The 17064-nt window shown below is 43.1% G+C and overlaps 1 protein-coding gene across 4 annotated transcripts in view; it reads right to left on the bottom strand.

Moving 5' to 3' along the window:
* Positions 1-12768, bottom strand: part of LOC128689532 (uncharacterized) — a 129438-nt gene extending 116670 nt beyond the window's left edge. Inside the window, exon 1 of one of the 4 annotated variants that reach the window (XM_070083726.1) lies at positions 12614-12768. The gene's annotated coding sequence lies outside the window, so the exon portion shown is untranslated. Of the gene's footprint in view, positions 1-12597 lie in introns of all 4 variants that reach the window. The other 3 variants (XM_070083721.1, XM_070083715.1, XM_070083736.1) reach the window with 3 other exon arrangements.
* Between the last annotated feature and the right edge of the window lie 4296 nt (positions 12769-17064).

The raw sequence follows: 17064 nt of genomic DNA, 5'->3' as shown, positions 1-17064 counted from the left end.
CAATGATATTGAGCAACCTCCCTGCAGATGAAGATGATTGGGTAACACCAGAACCCTTCTATGTTTACTAAGAAAATCATCGCCCCCAATTAGGGAGACATCTTGTATAACATTCTACTGTTAAAATTATGCTACATTTACTATGGTGGGACACCACCTTGTAAGAAGCTATTGTGTCAAGTAATTCTTTATAAACTGGCCAGAAAATTATTGCCTTCATTGTCGTTTAAATATCCGTTGTGCAATCGCAAAAAAAAAAAAAAAATTGCAACTTATATATCTGTCATGTACTTATATATCTGTTATATCTATGTGACTGATGGGTTAGTATTATACCCCTTCAAGAATATTTTATTATTCCACATACACTTTTTAAATTACACCAAAGTGGTTGAGCCACTTACCTTTTATATCCTACCTCTTTCCCCCTCCCAACCTTTTCCAATATTTCTATCCCTACCCATCCTTCTTCCTTACCCATCTTACCAAAGCTCTGGTCATAAGAAGAAGAAGGTGGTTTTTAAGGAGAGACTTGAATTGATATACAGTGTTTCTTTGGTAATCACTGGTAATGAATTCCAAATTTTTGGGCCTTTTATGTGCACTGAGTTTTTACATAGAGTGAGATAGACACAGGAAGCATCAAAGAGTGATCTGTGTCTTGTGTTATGGTCATGTGTTCTGTTAAGGTTGGTAAGAAGTTTGAGGGGAGGGTTTATATCTGAGATTAGTGTTCTATGTATGTAGTAGGCACAATAATAAGTATGGATGTTTTGTATGGTGAGTAAGTTTTAGACTTTAGAATATTAAATAAATAACAAAAAGGCACAATACCGTGACTGGAACGATACACAAATAACCCGCACATAAAAGAGAGAAGCTTACAACGACGTTTCGGTCCGACTTGGACCATTGACAAAGTCACATTAACAGAGGTGGAGCAGGACGGCTATATATAGGCAGGAAGAGGTGGAGGTAGTAGTAGTAGTACAAGAATTGTATATAATACCGACAGGATGAAATGACACATGCACAACACCCGGGCATCCCCACCGTAGACGTTTTGCCATCCAGCCAGCCACTGGATGGCGAAACGTCCACAACAAAGACAACCAGACGCCGCACATGTGTCTTAATTTCATCAGTAGTTGTAGTAGAAGAAGAAGAGGTAGTAGTAGTGGTAGTGGTAGAAGTGGGAAATAAGGAAGACGAGCCAGTCAAATACAAAGGAAGGGGAGCACTGCAAGAGAGCTAGAAACCCACAGAGGGAGAGCAAGCGCCCCGAGGTGCGTGAAAGGGGAAGTGGTGAAATAAAATAAATGAAGAAGGAACAGAAACACGAGACAGGAGAGAGAAAGACAACCCAGAGGAGAAAAGGAGAGAGGAAAGGGGAAGAGGAAGAAGAAAAAGAAGAAGAAGAAGAAGAAGAAGAAGAAGAAGAAGAAATGAGGATTCAGGTTAAGTCACGGGTGTTCTGAAGTTTGGAGCATTTTACAATGTAGTGGGAGAGGAAGGCATCTACAGAGACGAAGCCAGGGCTAAGGTTCATACAAGGAAAGTTGTGTATTAGAGAGGATTCAACTAAACGGCGACTGTTCGAGTTGGAAGTAGGGAAGACAGTTTTAGCAGAAGACCAGTCAATAGGATGGCTATGATCTCTGACGTGACAGAAAAGAGCATTGTTAGTGTCGGCAAGCCTAACACTATTTTTGTGCTCCCTAAGTCTGTCAGAAAGAGATCGACCAGTTTCTCCGAAGTATTGAAGAGGACAGGAGGAGCAAGAAATAGAGTAGACACCAGGAACATCTGTAGAGGGAGGAGAGGTATGAACGAGATTAGTGCGAAGAGTGTTAGTCTGGCGGAAGGTAAGCTTGATGTCTAAGGGACGGAGAGAATTGTTGAGATTAGAAAGACCGGAAATGTAGGGAAGGCAGAGGATAGAAGAGTTCCCATGAGTAGAGAGTTTGGGAGAGAAGAAATTGCGTTTAGCACGTGAGAGGGCAGAGTCTATGAAATGGGAAGGGTAGCCAAGACGGGAGAACGAATTATGAAGAGTGGAAATTTCTGCTGGAAGGAAGTGAGGATCACAGATGCGGAGGGCATGGAGAAAGAGGGAGATAAGAACACTTTTCTTGACAGGGGAAGCATGATAGGAAAAGTAGTGAATGTACATGCCACTGTGCATAGGTTTACGGTAAACGGAAAAGGAAAAACCTGTATCTGAGCGGTGGACATGGACATCAAGGAAAGGAAGTAAGGAATTAGATTCCCATTCAGCTTTAAACTTAATGGAAGGGGCAAGATTGTTAAGAGCTTCAAGAAAAGGTTGGAAGAGACTGGAGTCATGAGGCCACAGAGCAAAGATGTCATCCACATAGCGGAGCCAGAGTGAAGGTTGCACATCGAGGGTAGGAAGAAGAACAGTCTCGAAGTATTCCATGTAAAGATTAGCAAGGACAGGAGAGAGAGGAGAGCCCATAGCGACACCGAAGGTTTGAGAATAATATTTCCCTTGGAAGGAAAAGGAGTTAAGAGTCCACACAGAGGCGGATCAGATCAAGAAAGACATCAGTGGGGATAGGGAGATGAAGAAACCCTTCATGGGCCTTCTCTCTAAGGAAATCAAGGACATCATCAAGAGGGACATTGGTGAAGAGGGACTCAACGTCAAGACTAAGCATCTTACAGGTTGGGAGAGAGCGAACCCGTTCAATGAAGTCTTGAGAGTGACGGAGGTGGGCAGGAGAAAAAGTACCAAGAAAGGGAGTGAGGGTTTTGGCCAGCCAAGAAGCAAGAGAATAAGAGACAGAACCTCTAGAGGATATGATAGGACGAAGAGGAATATCAGGTTTATGAGTTTTGGGAAGGCCATAGAAATAGGGAAGAGAGGGACAGATGACACGAAACCATTGAACAAGGTCAAAGTCAGGAGGACAGAGGTCGGAGAGAGTCCTTAGTTTTTTGTTGAAAGTTCTCTTGATGCGATCAAGAGGGTTGGAAACGAGAGGAGTGTAGGTGCGTGAGTCAGAGAGCAAGACATCAGCTTTACGGAGGTAATCCTCACGATCAAGGATAACTACCGAATTACCTTTGTCAGAAGATAGTATGACAATGTTAGTGTTAGATTTAAGAGAAGAAAGGGCAAGTTGGTAACGGCGTGGAAGGTGGTGATTCTTGGAAAACAGACTAACAAGAGCAGGAAGGAGAGCACCACGAAAAGTGGACAAGTCAGGAAGATTACGGAAGCGAGATTGACGAAAGGAATCAAAAGAGCTAATCAGGGAAATACCAGCGCGAGGAGTAGGCGAAGTGGCAAAGGAAAGACCAAAACCAAGAAGTTCAAGCTCATATTGAGAGAGTGAGACAGAAGACAGATTAGTAACACAGTCAGTGAGGGAGAATTTAGACCAAGGGCTGGCTGAGATGAGACGTTGAAGTTTATTTTGTAGTTTGGAAGAATGAATTTGTGCATTCAGGCGAGCAGTGTCAAAGGCAATGGTAGAGAGAAGGTTACAGAGATCCTGTGGTAGAGCCGCAAAGAGAGCACGTTGACGTTGACGGAGAGTAAAGAAGGCATCTTCAACCTGTGATTTAGTAGAAAGAATGAGCTGTTGAAGTAGGAGACGGGCATGATCAGGAAAGGGAGTGCCCAGTGGGTTGGTTTTCAGGAAGTGAGAGAAGGAAGGCGGCAGAACTTGTTCAGCAAGACAGTCACATAGGAAGCGAAGCTGTTTCTTACGACGCCGGGTAGCAATAAGAGCAGCCTCATAAGATCGAAAGAGGGGTTTAAAAGAGGGAAGAACATTAAAAAAGTTGGAGAGAATATGACGCTTAACTGCGGGGTCCATAAATAACAAAAAGGCACAATACCGTGACTGGAACGATACACAAATAACCCGCACATAAAAGAGAGAAGCTTACGACGACGTTTCGGTCCGACTTGGACCATTGACAAAGTCACACTAACAGAGGTGGAGCAGGACGGCTATATATAGGCAGGAAGAGGTGGAGGTAGTAGTAGTAGTACAAGAATTGTATATAATACCGACAGGATGAAATGACACATGCACAACACCCGGGCATCCCCACCGTAGACGTTTCGCCATCCAGCCAGCCACTGGATGGCGAAACGTCCACAACAAAGACAACCAGACGCCGCACATGTGTCTTAATTTCATCAGTAGTTGTAGTAGAAGAAGAAGAGGTAGTAGTAGTGGTAGTGGTAGAAGTGGGAAATAAGGAAGACGAGCCAGTCAAATACAAAGGAAGGGGAGCACTGCAAGAGAGCTAGAAACCCACAGAGGGAGAGCAAGCGCCCCGAGGTGCGTGTGTGTTTAGAATATTGGTAGAGTGTGCTGTCTGGAGTGGGAATTTATCAGTCTGACTGCAGCCTTTTGCTGGGTAATTAATGGTCTGAGATGATTTGTTGTTGTTGAGCCCCATGCACAGATTCCATAGGTGAGATAGGGGTAAATAAGTGAGTGATACAGGGCAAGGAGAGCTGATTGTGGAACATAGTACCGTATCTTCGATAGTATGCCTAAGGTCTTGGAGACTTTCTTGGAAATTTGTTGTACATGTGTCTGAAATTTGAGGCTATTATCAAGGTGGATTCCTAAGAATTTTCCCTCTGAGTTTTGTGATAGGTGTTCCATTTATCATTATGTTAAGGGGAACATTTGTAGCTCTGTTCCCAAACTGAATGAAAGAGGTTTTGTCAATACTGAAGGTAAGCTTGTTAATCATCATCCAGGTAGGTATTTTCTGTAATTCAGTATTTACAGTATTGGCTAGTATGACTGGGCTTGGGTGAGAGAAGATGTATGTAGTGTCATCTGCAAACAGTATGGGTTTGAGTAGTTGAGATGCATTTGGGAGGTCATTTATGTAAATGAGAAAGAGAAGAGGGCCAAGGACACTTCCCTGTGGGACACTGACTGTAATTGGTTGTGTGGAAGAGTTAGCTCCATTTGTGTACACATTGGCTTCTGTTGCTAAGGTATGACTTTAGGTAGTTGAGGGAATTCCCCCTTATACCATAATGTGATAATTTTATGTGCAACAAATCATGGTCAACTGTATAAAAAGCTTTACATAGATCAATGAAGATTCCCAATGGGACTTCTTTTTTCTCAAGTGTAGTGTATATTAGTTCTAGGATGTGTATAATAGCATCATTCGTGTTTTTATTAGGCCTGAACCCAAACTGACAGGGGTTCAGTATGTTGTGGGAGATGAGGTAGGAATAGATCTGCCTATGAATTAATTTTTCAAAGATTTTAGAGAGAAGGGGTAAGTTAGATATTGGCCTATAGTTATTCAGGTCTGTTTGATCTCCTCCTTTATGTATCAAGGTGACCCCTCGCTATTTTGAGAATTGAGGGGAAGGTAGAGGATTCGATGGATATGTTAAAGAGTGTTGCAATAATTGGTGATAGCACTTGAGAAGCCTTTTGTATATAAAGGGTGGTAAGTTATTTAAATCTCCTGCCTTGTTCTTTAGTGTGTTGATAATAAGTGAGACTTCTGTTGGGTTGGTCAGAGCTAGGAATAGTGTGTTCAGGTAGGTGCCAGTGAAGTAGTCGTTAGGTGGGGTGTTTGAGCTTGGGATTTTGCTCGCCAGGTTTTTTTCCTATGGTGGAGAAGAAAACACTGAGTCTGTTTGCTGTTTCAGTCGGTGGGAGTAGGGGTTCATCTGGTCTTGTTAGTTTGATTGTTCTATTTCCTGGTAACTTTTTAGTTCCTAGAATTTCAGATAGGGTTTTCCAGGTCTTTTTCATATCACCTTTTAGGCTGGTTAGGATTGACTAGTAACGTTTCGTTTGGTCTCTGGTTATTTGCCCATTCTGTGCTGTTTTTCACATAGGTGATTTATATTTATGAATTTGAGGATGCTGGGTGTTAACCAGGGACTGTTCAGTCTCTTAGCTGTGATCTGTTTAGTTTTTTTATGGCAATGCATGATATAGAGGTGTTGGGTCTTTTTTAGAAAATTATTAATACATTCGTCAGTATCTGTATAGCTTTCTAGTTCAGTTTGCCAGTCGATGTTTGTCACTGCTGTTGTGAAGTTATTAATAGCTGTCTCATTATGAAGTCTGAAGGTAACTTTAGTAGTGTCTTGGGGTAATTTACCTAAATTGGTTATGAGAAAGGTAGGGTAGTGGCCTGTGGTATTATCTGTGATTAAGCCTGATTTTAAAGGGGATATGGTGTTGGTCCAGATGTGGTCTAATAAGGAAATGCTAGTCTCCAAGATTCTTGTAGGTTTTGTTACTGTTGGTAGCAGCAAGCAATTGTTCATAGTGTTTGTGAATTCAGTTACTTGTGGGTCCTGGTCTTGCAGGAGATTTATATTGAAGTCTCCTGTGAGCAGTAAGTGGTCTTTGTTCATTTGTGCATCAGTTATCATGTTTCCTAGTTTTTCACTAAACTGGTTAATATTTGACTGTGGCACTCTGTAGATGTTTATCACTGTGATAGGTTTTTGTATGTACAGTGGACCCCCGCATAACGATGGCATCACATAGCGATTTTTCCGCATACCGATTACTTTTATCGCAAAATTTTTGCCGCGCATACCGATTAAAAACCCGCTTACCGATTTTCGTCCGAGACGCGTCCAATGTGCCCTCACATGTGCCGGCCGTCCCATTGTTTACCAGCCAGCCTCCGCGGTAACATCCAAGCATACACTCGGAATATTTCGTATTATTACAGTGTTTTCGGTGCTGTTTCTGGAAAATAAGTGACCATGGGCCCCAAGAAAGCTTCTAGTGCCAACCCTGTGGTAAAAAGGGTGAGAATTAGTATGGAAATTAAGAAAGATTTTGAAGGGTTTGGGGCTAACCCTGAGAAGCCTATGCCAGTTGTGGAATCCATTGTGCCTACTTCAAAGATTAAGGAAATGTGTGCACAGTGGGTTGAACTGCAAACCTTTATAGATGAAAATCACCCTGACACAGCTGTTGCAAGCCGTGCTGGTGACTATTTCAATGACAATGTTATGGCCCATTTTAGGAAAGTCTTGAAGGAACGGGAGGTACAGAGCTCTATGGACAGATTTGTTGTGCGACAGAGGTCCAGTGACTCTCAAGCTGGTCCTAGTGGCATTAAAAGAAGAAGGGAAGTAACCCCAGAAAAGGACTTGCTACCTCAAGTCCTAATGGAAGGGGATTCCCCTTCTAAACAGTAAGAAGATAATGCTCTCCCCTCCTCCCATCCCATCAATCATCACCAGATCTTCAATAAAAGTAAGTGTCATTTAATTGTGCATGCCTTTTTCAGTTTGTGTGTATTAAAATTAACATTTCATGTGGTAAAAAAAAATTTTTTTCATACTTTTGGGCGTCTTGCACGGATTAATTTTATTTCCATTATTTCTTATGGGGAAAATTCATTCGCATAACGATTATTTCGCATAACGATGAGCCCTCTTGCACGGATTAAAATCGTTAACCGGGGGTCCACTGTATTTGGATTTAAATTTAGCTATTATATATTCCCCATGTTCATCCCTTGTGCAAGTATTATTGATACATTCAAGTTGGTTTGAGTAGTATATAGCTGTGCCACCCCCTTGCTGGTCTGGCCTACAGTTGTATATGGCTGTGTAACAAGGATTGGCATAGACATCCGTAGCATCAGGCTTGAGCCAGGTTTCGGTGAGAGTGATGATGGACATACTGGCATGCAGGGAATTTAGTAATGCTGTGAGGTCATCATAGTGTTTGTTTAAAGATCTGACATTGTAGTTAAAGACAGTTATGTTGTTGTTGGCTCTGAGAAGTGCCTTTGCTTGTTCTGCTGTATAAATAATGTCAACCCATTCATGACTGCATATTAGAATGGCTAGTTGGACATTTATTGGAAAATGACATCATTTGTTTACTTTTGAACATCGGCAAAAATCAAACATTTCCCCTACTTTGAGCTCCATTTCAAGGTTCTTTTCATAGCAAAACCAATCAAAATCACCTCTATTTCTATAATATATTTTCCATTCAATTGAATGAGACCAAGAAAACGAGAATATAAGCATAAATATTATACGAAAATACACCACAAAGTCGGCGTTTTAATCCAAAAACACGATTGGAGGCTTTTTTTCATTATGCACTGTGTGCTGCAGTTTTTTTTTATATGGTGCACACTGACCACACAAACCCATTTTCTCACATGTGAGCCTACCAGCTTTCTCCTGCTTGATTTGAAGCTGCTAAAATTTTTGAGTACATATACGTCAAACACATTGGCTCGTAAGACGTATATATACAACCGAAACAGTCAAAGGGTTAATCCTGTCACTGCCCATTACAGACCTATGCCACTGACTCCAGGGGTCCCTCATGTAGGTTTACATTTTGAGCTCAGCTCTGTCTGATAAGCTGTGAGCAGTAAATTTTGGCATAGATATGAGACAATGGGTCTGTGCAACAAGTGTGCTCAGTATAAAAAATATCCTACCCCGACTTTGAAGTGTTTTCTGGGATGGTTTTTATGGTTTTATTTGCTGTTTCTTGGTATCAGCTGACAGAATGGAAATTATGCTACTGAAATCGACATGATTTTGGTTGGTTTCGAGATGGAAAGAAGCTTGAATTGGGCTCCAAGTAGCAGAAATATTCGATTTTTGCCGATTTTCCTGAAGGTGGATAAGGACCCCCCTACATCCCGTGGTTGGTTTTTACTAAGTCTGATCTAATTATTTGGATGCTGTAAACCATGACCAATCATTCCTGGTTTCATTTTATTATCCCAGACCACTAACTCTGATCCTGCATACTTCCGTAAGTTTTCCATCGAATTTTGTACCTCTGATGTTATTACCTTCAAAAAAAGATTCTCAGCCATTACAGAAGCAATTTTATGTGGACAAGTGCCTTGATAAAAGGTACAGCCAGGAACAGTGGAGTCCTCCACTGCAAGGCTTTTCAAGATGCTATCTTGGAAATTCCATGATACTAGTTACAATGTTCTACATCACTCAGGAAAATATTCCCTTAGTTAACATTTTATCTATAACCTGTGAGGCCTTGCTAGATGTAGGTATAAACTTTGCCCATAACAGAGTAAGCATAGTGACCCATCATATTTCTAATCTGGTTTAACATATGCATTTATCCTTTGTAATGATTATGTATTAGTGTGCATGTTTTGTTATGTAACAGGACACTAATTAATATGAGAGATATTGAAAACCATTTAATGCCACAGCAATTAAATTTAAAAAGGCCATTGAATACAGTCCAAGTTCTTATGAGCAACTTCAATGTAATGCACCAGAGGAGCAACACTCCTCATATTAATTAATTATTAGTCCATTGGCTAGTAGGAGGACAAGTCCATATCAGGGCTGTAGGATATACTCGAGTGTGAACTGGCTATACACAAGTCTCTTTAGGACAAGGTATAATTAAGTTTCATCCATAAAATGCTCATAGTTGGAGGCAGTCTACCTAGGATGAGCATAATGAGGCCTCCTAACATTAAAAAATCTCCATTAATCTTATGATATGTAACTTCAAGTTGAAAGTCATGCTTCTAGGCATCCCATAGCTCAACTGCTAGTGTACTCAGCTCACACACTGAGGTCCAGGGGGTTGATCCCTGGTATAGCTGGAAACATTAGGACGAAACATTAGGACATGTTTCCATAAGACACCTGCTGTCCCTGTTCACCCATCAGTAAAATGGGTACCTGGGTGTTAGTCGACTGGTGTGGGTCACATCCTAGGACAAAACTGACCTAATTTACCCAAAATACTCTGCCTAACAAGTGGCTTTCTATATAGTAGTACATATGTCACTGATGTCAGCTAGACCTATATACCTTGTACATGTACTTATACAAATAAAGATATTATTATTATTATTTTATTATTATTCTGTGAGAAACTTCAGGAGGGTGTGCTTTAGGCTACTGATGTTAGAGGCTTCCTCAGTAAACCCTTCTGAATAAAGACTAGAGATAAGATGACTTATCATTCTGTAATTAAATTCCTACAAGCAGTATCCTTTCTACCTCTCTCTCTTGCTACCCTAAACCCCTGCTCTATCCCCCACCCCACTGCGCTGTATGACCCTTGTAGGTTTAGCGCTTCTTTTTATTATAATTTTACATAGTTAAGATACTTGCCTGGCTTTAACTTTTCAATATAAATAATAATTACCACAAGGACCCCAACAGAAATAAGTCACTTTGTTCAGTTTAATATGTTTATTATGCTAAACAAAGTGACTTATTTCTTTTGGAGTCCTTGTGGTAATTATTATTTATATTTAAAAGTTAAAAACAGGTAAGTATCTTAACTATCACTTTGACTTTTTTTTTCTGGGTTATTCTAGGTTCTCTACACAAAGGGACAAAGGAATTAATGTACAATTGCTATGGATCCCATCCCCTCAAGGGAGGTTCCTTGATGCTGGTGAGGGGTTCTTGATCTAGGAAATTGGATCGGTGCTCCAGTTCCCTGAATTGAGCCTGAATGCCTCCCATCCCCCACATGCGCTGTATAATCCTGTGGGTTTAGCGCTCACCCATAATTATAATAATAATATAGATCCCATCACACATTGGATTACTCCTTCATGATAAAGTTGATATGTTAGCCAAGAAGAGTACCCAGAAGGAGAATGTAGAATATAACTTTGGTATATCTGTGTCTAGCATTAGGAATATTATTATGAGAGAAGTAAATAATGAAAATGATTGTTATAGGAATGCAGTTAGAAGCCTGAGTAGATCTATAACCCACTATGATAACATGAATGTAGATAAGTATGTTTATGGAGCAACGTGCAATGTGAACAGACTGACTGATGTTGTAGTGGCCAGGCTTAGGCTTGGTTACAAGTACTTCTGGCAGTTTGGGAGACACACAGATGATGATCAAACTAAATGTAAATTATGTGATCAGGCATATGGTCACTCTCTTGAACACTATGTGCTTAATTGTCCACTTATTGAGGAATACAGAGACAGACAGCATAATAACCTATGTAACATGTCAAGATATCTTATTAATGAAAATAAGATACCAGATATACTAAGCGCTCCCAGTAATTGAGGTGTTTTATCTCCGTTATGTGCACCGTGAAGGTTCTCTGTACATTTTCTAGGTCAGCAATTTCACCTGCCTTGAAAGGTGCTGTTAGTGTGCAGCAATATTCCAGCCTAGATAGAACAAGTGACCTGAAGAGTGTCATCATGGGCTTGGCCTCCCTAGTTTTGAAGGTTCTCATTATCCATCCTGTCATTTTTCTAGCAGATGCAATTGATACAATGTTATGGTCCTTGAAGGTGAGATCCTCCGACATGATCACTCCCAGGTCTTTGACGTTGGTGTTTCGCTCTATTTTGTGGCCAGAATTTGTTTTGTACTCTGATGAAGATTTAATTTCCATATGGTAAACACGAGGAAATTAAATCTTCATCAGAGTACAAAACAAATTCTGGCCACAAAATAGAGCGAAACACCAACGTCAAAGACCTGGGAGTGATCATGTCGGAGGATCTCACCTTCAAGGACCATAACATTGTATCAATCGCATCTGCTAGAAAAATGACAGAATGGATAATGAGAACCTTCAAAACTAGGGAGGCCAAGCCCATGATGACACTCTTCAGGTCACTTGTTCTATCTAGGCTGGAATATTGCTGCACACTAACAGCACCTTTCAAGGCAGGTGAAATTGCCGACCTAGAAAATGTACAGAGAACCTTCACGGCGCGCATAACGGAGATAAAACACCTCAATTACTGGGAGCGCTTGAGGTTCCTAAACCTGTATTCCCTGGAACGCAGGCGGGAGAGATACATGATTATATACACCTGGAAAATCCTAGAGGGACTAGTACCGAACTTGCACACGAAAATCACTCACTACGAAAGCAAAAGACTTGGCAGACGATGCAACATCCCCCCAATGAAAAGCAGGGGTGTCACTAGCACGTTAAGAGACCATACAATAAGTGTCAGGGGCCCGAGACTGTTCAACTGCCTCTCAGCATACATAAGGGGGATTACCAACAGACCCCTGGCAGTCTTCAAGCTGGCACTGGACAAGCACCTAAAGTCGGTTCCTGACCAGCCGGGCTGTGGCTCGTACGTTGGTTTGCGTGCAGCCAGCAGCAACAGCCTGGTTGATCAGGCTCTGATCCACCAGGAGGCCTGGTCACAGACCGAGCCGCGGGGGCGTTGACCCCCGGAACTCTCTCCAGGTAAACTCCAGGTGAACTATAGATATATATTATTATTATTATAATCAAAAAGAAGCGCTAAGCCACAAGGGCTATACAGCTGTAGATATATAGCTAAAAAAAAAAATGTACACCTGTTAACCCTTTTAGGGCCTAGTTCCTAGGCCTTTTGTGTATCCATATGCTCTCGCGCTACCGTCCACAGGGTGGATATGGGGTGCACAATAAACTAGCCACTTCAGTGGCAAAATCTAAAAAAAAAAAAAAAAAAAAAAATCTACACAAGCTACTATACTTAACAATTCTGAAACAGGCTGCTATGTACAATAATCTATGTAACTGTAATTGTGTATACCCGAATAAACTTACTTTATTAACAAATATCAACTAACTTACAAAAATTAAGTCTTACATCAATTATGTAATTATTTTATCTTGAATTTTATGTTGCGAAGAGGCAATGAATTTGTTTGTTTGTTTGCTTGTTAGGTTCATCAGGGCTACAAAAGGCACTGAAAGAAAGAAGACTCAGGTATGTTGTTGTTGGCGGTTTTGAGGGCAACCACAGCTTATGCCGCATATTGAACCCGGCTTCTTAATTTCTGGTAAAGAAATAATGATAGATGGTTGCAGCAGTTCTTTTAATCAAATAAATTTTACAGGTTAAGAGCTGTTATCTTTAGCTCATTTCAAAACCCAGCTATACTACCACCCCCGCAGGATGCGACCCACACCAGTCGGTTAACACACCAGGTACAGGGGCAGCAAGTTTACCTGGAGTTTACCTGGAGAGAGTTTCGGGGGTCAACGCCCCCGCGCCTCTTCAAGGGGGGCTCCTTGGCGTGGTGAAGAGGCTCTTGGTCTGAGGAATTAGCCCTGTCGGTCTTCTTCCTCAGACCGAACCTAATTACCCCCCATTCTCCCCTCCCCTATCCCATCCTCCCCATCCTCCCCTTTTTCCATTCCTCCTCCTCCTCCTCACCCCTCCCTTTTGCCCTTCCTCTTCTTGGCCTTCGTGATTTCTCCCACAGGCGCACTAGTTCCTAGGTAGGGGAAAGGACACCGGGGTCCATCCCATTCCGTTGAGGTTTCTTGGCGGTGGCGTAGTTTGCCGTGGAATCTGGATTGCCTGGGGATGTCCCGATCCCTCTCCGGTATCCCGGAGTAGCTTTGGGTGTCTTTTGGGCGACGGGTGTATCTCTGGAAGCCACCTTTCGGATTCCGGGGGTGGTGGCTGAAGGAGGTATGCTTTGTGGCGGATATCCGGCCGCCCTCTCTTTTGTCCACCGAGGTAGCTCGGCAGATGTGAGGTTGCTATCCCAGATTGCTGGTTTACTGGCATGAAGGGTAGGGTATGGCACGGGTTCCATGCTGCATCTGCGCTACTAGCGGTGTCGAGTCCTCTTGGGCGCGGAGGGGGATTTCCGGCCCTTTCATTCCTCCTGGGAACTATTCCTCCCCGCTCCCCCCTTTTTTTATTCTTTTTTTTATTTTTATTTTCTTTTCTTCTTTCTTTTTTTTTCTTAAAAACAAAAAGCAAAGGAGTAACCTAACCATGGCAGCCCTAGTCCATGAAACCACTACCCCTGGGCCCCTTCTTGATACCGCACCCCATTCTGACCCTGCCTTGTGTTTAGACCACTCTTCGGACACTCCTGATGCCCCTGTACCTCTTGCTGGTGCTGTTTCCTCACCCGCTTCAGGTACCGGGGCTTCGACTGACTCCTTCGATTTGTCTGAACTCCGCTCTCCTTTGACTATGCTTCCGGCTTCTCCCTCTACGGTACGGCAATTTTCGAATCGCCCACCCATTTCCTGCCGGACCAACTCCGGTCCTACTCCTAAACGCCAACGTCAATCTCCTGATGATGCTCCGTCGTTACCTTCCCATTCTACTCGGAAACGACCGACACGTCAAGCACTCCCTCTCCACGCTCAGTTTCGGACCACACAATGGACTAAATTCTTTACTTTAAGACCAACTTCTTCTTCTGCCTACCTTTCTGACCATAGTATTGCCAAAGCGCTCCTGCGTCATGTTGGCAGAGATATTTCATTTCACGCTCTCAAGAGCGGTACACGCATCGTCACTGTCCAGAATGCTACCCAAGCTCATGATCTTTCTCTCCTTTCGAATATCGATACTACTCCTATCACTATTGAAAAACATCTTTCTCTCAATTCTTGTAGTGGTACTGTCATTCTGCCCCATACCATAGTCCAACAGAATTTCCAGTCATGTGGCAATGACATTTTTGAACAGCTGGAACTCCAGGATCTCCCAATCCTCAAAGTAGACACTTATGTCCTTCCTGCCCGGGGGCGGAGACGTTACCCTTGCAATGTGGCTCGTTTAACTTTTGACAGCCGAGAACTCCCGTCCTCTGTATATGTCGCGGGACATCGGTTACAAGTTCGAAAGGTGATACCTACACCGCAACAATGTAGAAATTGCTGGCGTTTTGGTCACCCAGCGAAATATTGCAGATCTATGGCCGAATGCCCAGTCTGTGGTGCCGACAACCATTCTAATACATCTTGCAGTCAACCTCCATCTTGCCTTAATTGTAATGAAGCTCACCCTTCGTACTCCCGCCGTTGCCAGGTCTACTTAAATGAACGTGAAATCCGTTGCCTCAAAGAGGCAGAAGGTCTCCCTTATGCTATGGCAGTTACTCATCTCCGCCTCCAAGGGAGACTACCCCGTGTTTCTTATTCTCGTGTTTCCAAACGTCCCCCCACTTCTGGGGTCCCATCTTCTGCAGCCTCCTCTGTTGTTACCCCTCCCATAGCCACTACGGCATCTAATCCTTTTGCTGTCCTTGGCTCTGACGTCCCGACTACAACTCAGTCTGTTCTCACATCTTCGCGTCCTTCCTCACAAGCCCCAGTATCGACAAGACCTCGTACGACACCTAATACCAATCGCCCCTCTACTCAGAAGTCCAAAAAATCCACATTGCTCAAATCTTCTTTGCCCCTTCCTTCCCTTCTTCCACCTCCACACGTTACCTTTCCAGTCTCTGTACCTAGTTCTTCCCCTCTCTCTGGCTCTATTACAAGTGTGGAGATTCACCCTCCTCCTCGTACTATGCCTTCCACCCCCGTCCCCTCCCAAGTTTCTCCCTCTTCTGTCACCTCCCAGGTTTCTACCTCTTCTGTCCCCCCCCACACTTCATCTCCAGTCCCTTACACTTTTCCCTCCCCCTCTACTTTGGTACAGTCCATTACTGTCCCAATCTTTACTCACCCTCCTCCTCCTATCTCCAATATGGTTTCCCATACATCTTTGAATTCAGAAACACTTGAAGCCATTTCAGAATATATTGTAGAGACTAAACCTTCAATGGACACTGATTCACTTCCTGTTCCTTCTCTTCCCTCTCCTCCATCTTCACAACCCCATTCTTCGCAACGCTCCGTTCCTTCGCTACTTGAACATCTTCCAATGCCACCACACGTTGACTTTTCTAACCCCTCTAGTCCGTAGGTGCCTTTACCTACAGATTCCTGATATTTTCTTCATCGCCAATCATGGCCTATTTACAGTGGAATATCCGCGGCCTCAGGGGTAATCGGGGTGAGCTTCAGATGTTGCTTTCCAGGTTTTCCCCTGTTGGTGCTTGCTTACAAGAACCAAAATTACACTCGGCTGTTTTCCAACCTATCTCAGGCTATAATTTATTGTATTCTTCGGATCCTTTCTCAGATGGGACCTTTAATGAAAGTGCCCTTCTTCTACGCAATGATATTCCGTACTGTCAACTATTTGTCCATACCTCGCTGCATTACACTGCAGCCCGTATCCACTTGAATAAGTGGTTTACAATATGTTCTTTATATCTCTCTCCTTCTCGAGCATTTTCTATCCCAGACTTTGCCTTTCTTGTTTCATCCTTACCACCACCACTTCTGTTACTTGGTGATTTTAATGCCCACCATTTCCTCTGGGGGGGGTCTCATTGTGACTCACGTGGCATTCAGTTGGAGGCTTTTCTTGCCTCTCACCCCCTCCATGTTTTAAATACGGGTACTCCCACCCATTTTGATCCTCGTACTCATACTCTCTCTTGCATCGATCTATCAGTCTGCTCTTCCTCCACTGCACTAGACTTCACCTGGTCTGTTCTACCAGACTTACATGACAGCGATCATTTTCCGATCATTCTTACTTCTCCTTCCTATTCACCACCTTCCCGTAACCCTCGCTGGCAATTTGATCGGGCAAATTGGGATCTTTACTCACACCTCACTGCTTTTAGTGAGGTTCCTTCTTCATCCTCCATTGATGAGCTCCTACACATCTTCTCGACATCAGTTTATACCGCAGCTTCTCATTCTATACCCCAAACCTCAGGCAGGCATTCTCAGAAGTGCGTGCCTTGGTGGTCTCCTGCTTGTGCTCGTGCAGTACGTTTGAAACGTGCTGCATGGGGCAGGTACCGGTACAATAGAACCGCTGAGAGACTTGTTGATTTTAAGCAGAAGCGTGCGATCGCTCGCCGTGTCATCCGTGAAGCTAAACGCACTTGTTGGCGAGACTATGTTTCCACCATCACCTCTGCTTCTTCTATGAGTGCAGTCTGGAAAAAAGTGAGGAAATTGAGTGGTAAATACTCTCCTGACCCAGCTCCTGTTCTACGGGTCACTGATGTTGATATAGCAAACCCTCTCGACGTTGCCATTGAACTTGGCACACATCTGGTCCGTATTTCCCGAGGGCTCCATCTATGCCCCTCGTTTCTTTCCTCAAAGTCTGCCAGAGAGTTAGTACCCTTGGACTTTTCTTCTCTCGGAGAAGAACAGTATAATGTGCCTTTTACACTTCAAGAACTGGAGGCAACGCTCTCAGCCTGCCGATCA

Source organism: Cherax quadricarinatus, chromosome 1 (genome assembly GCF_038502225.1).
Source record: "Cherax quadricarinatus isolate ZL_2023a chromosome 1, ASM3850222v1, whole genome shotgun sequence".
Taxonomy (NCBI): Eukaryota; Metazoa; Arthropoda; class Malacostraca; order Decapoda; family Parastacidae; genus Cherax; species Cherax quadricarinatus.
The sequence above is the reverse complement of the archived record's forward strand: the minus strand, read 5'-3'. Positions and strand labels throughout refer to the sequence as shown.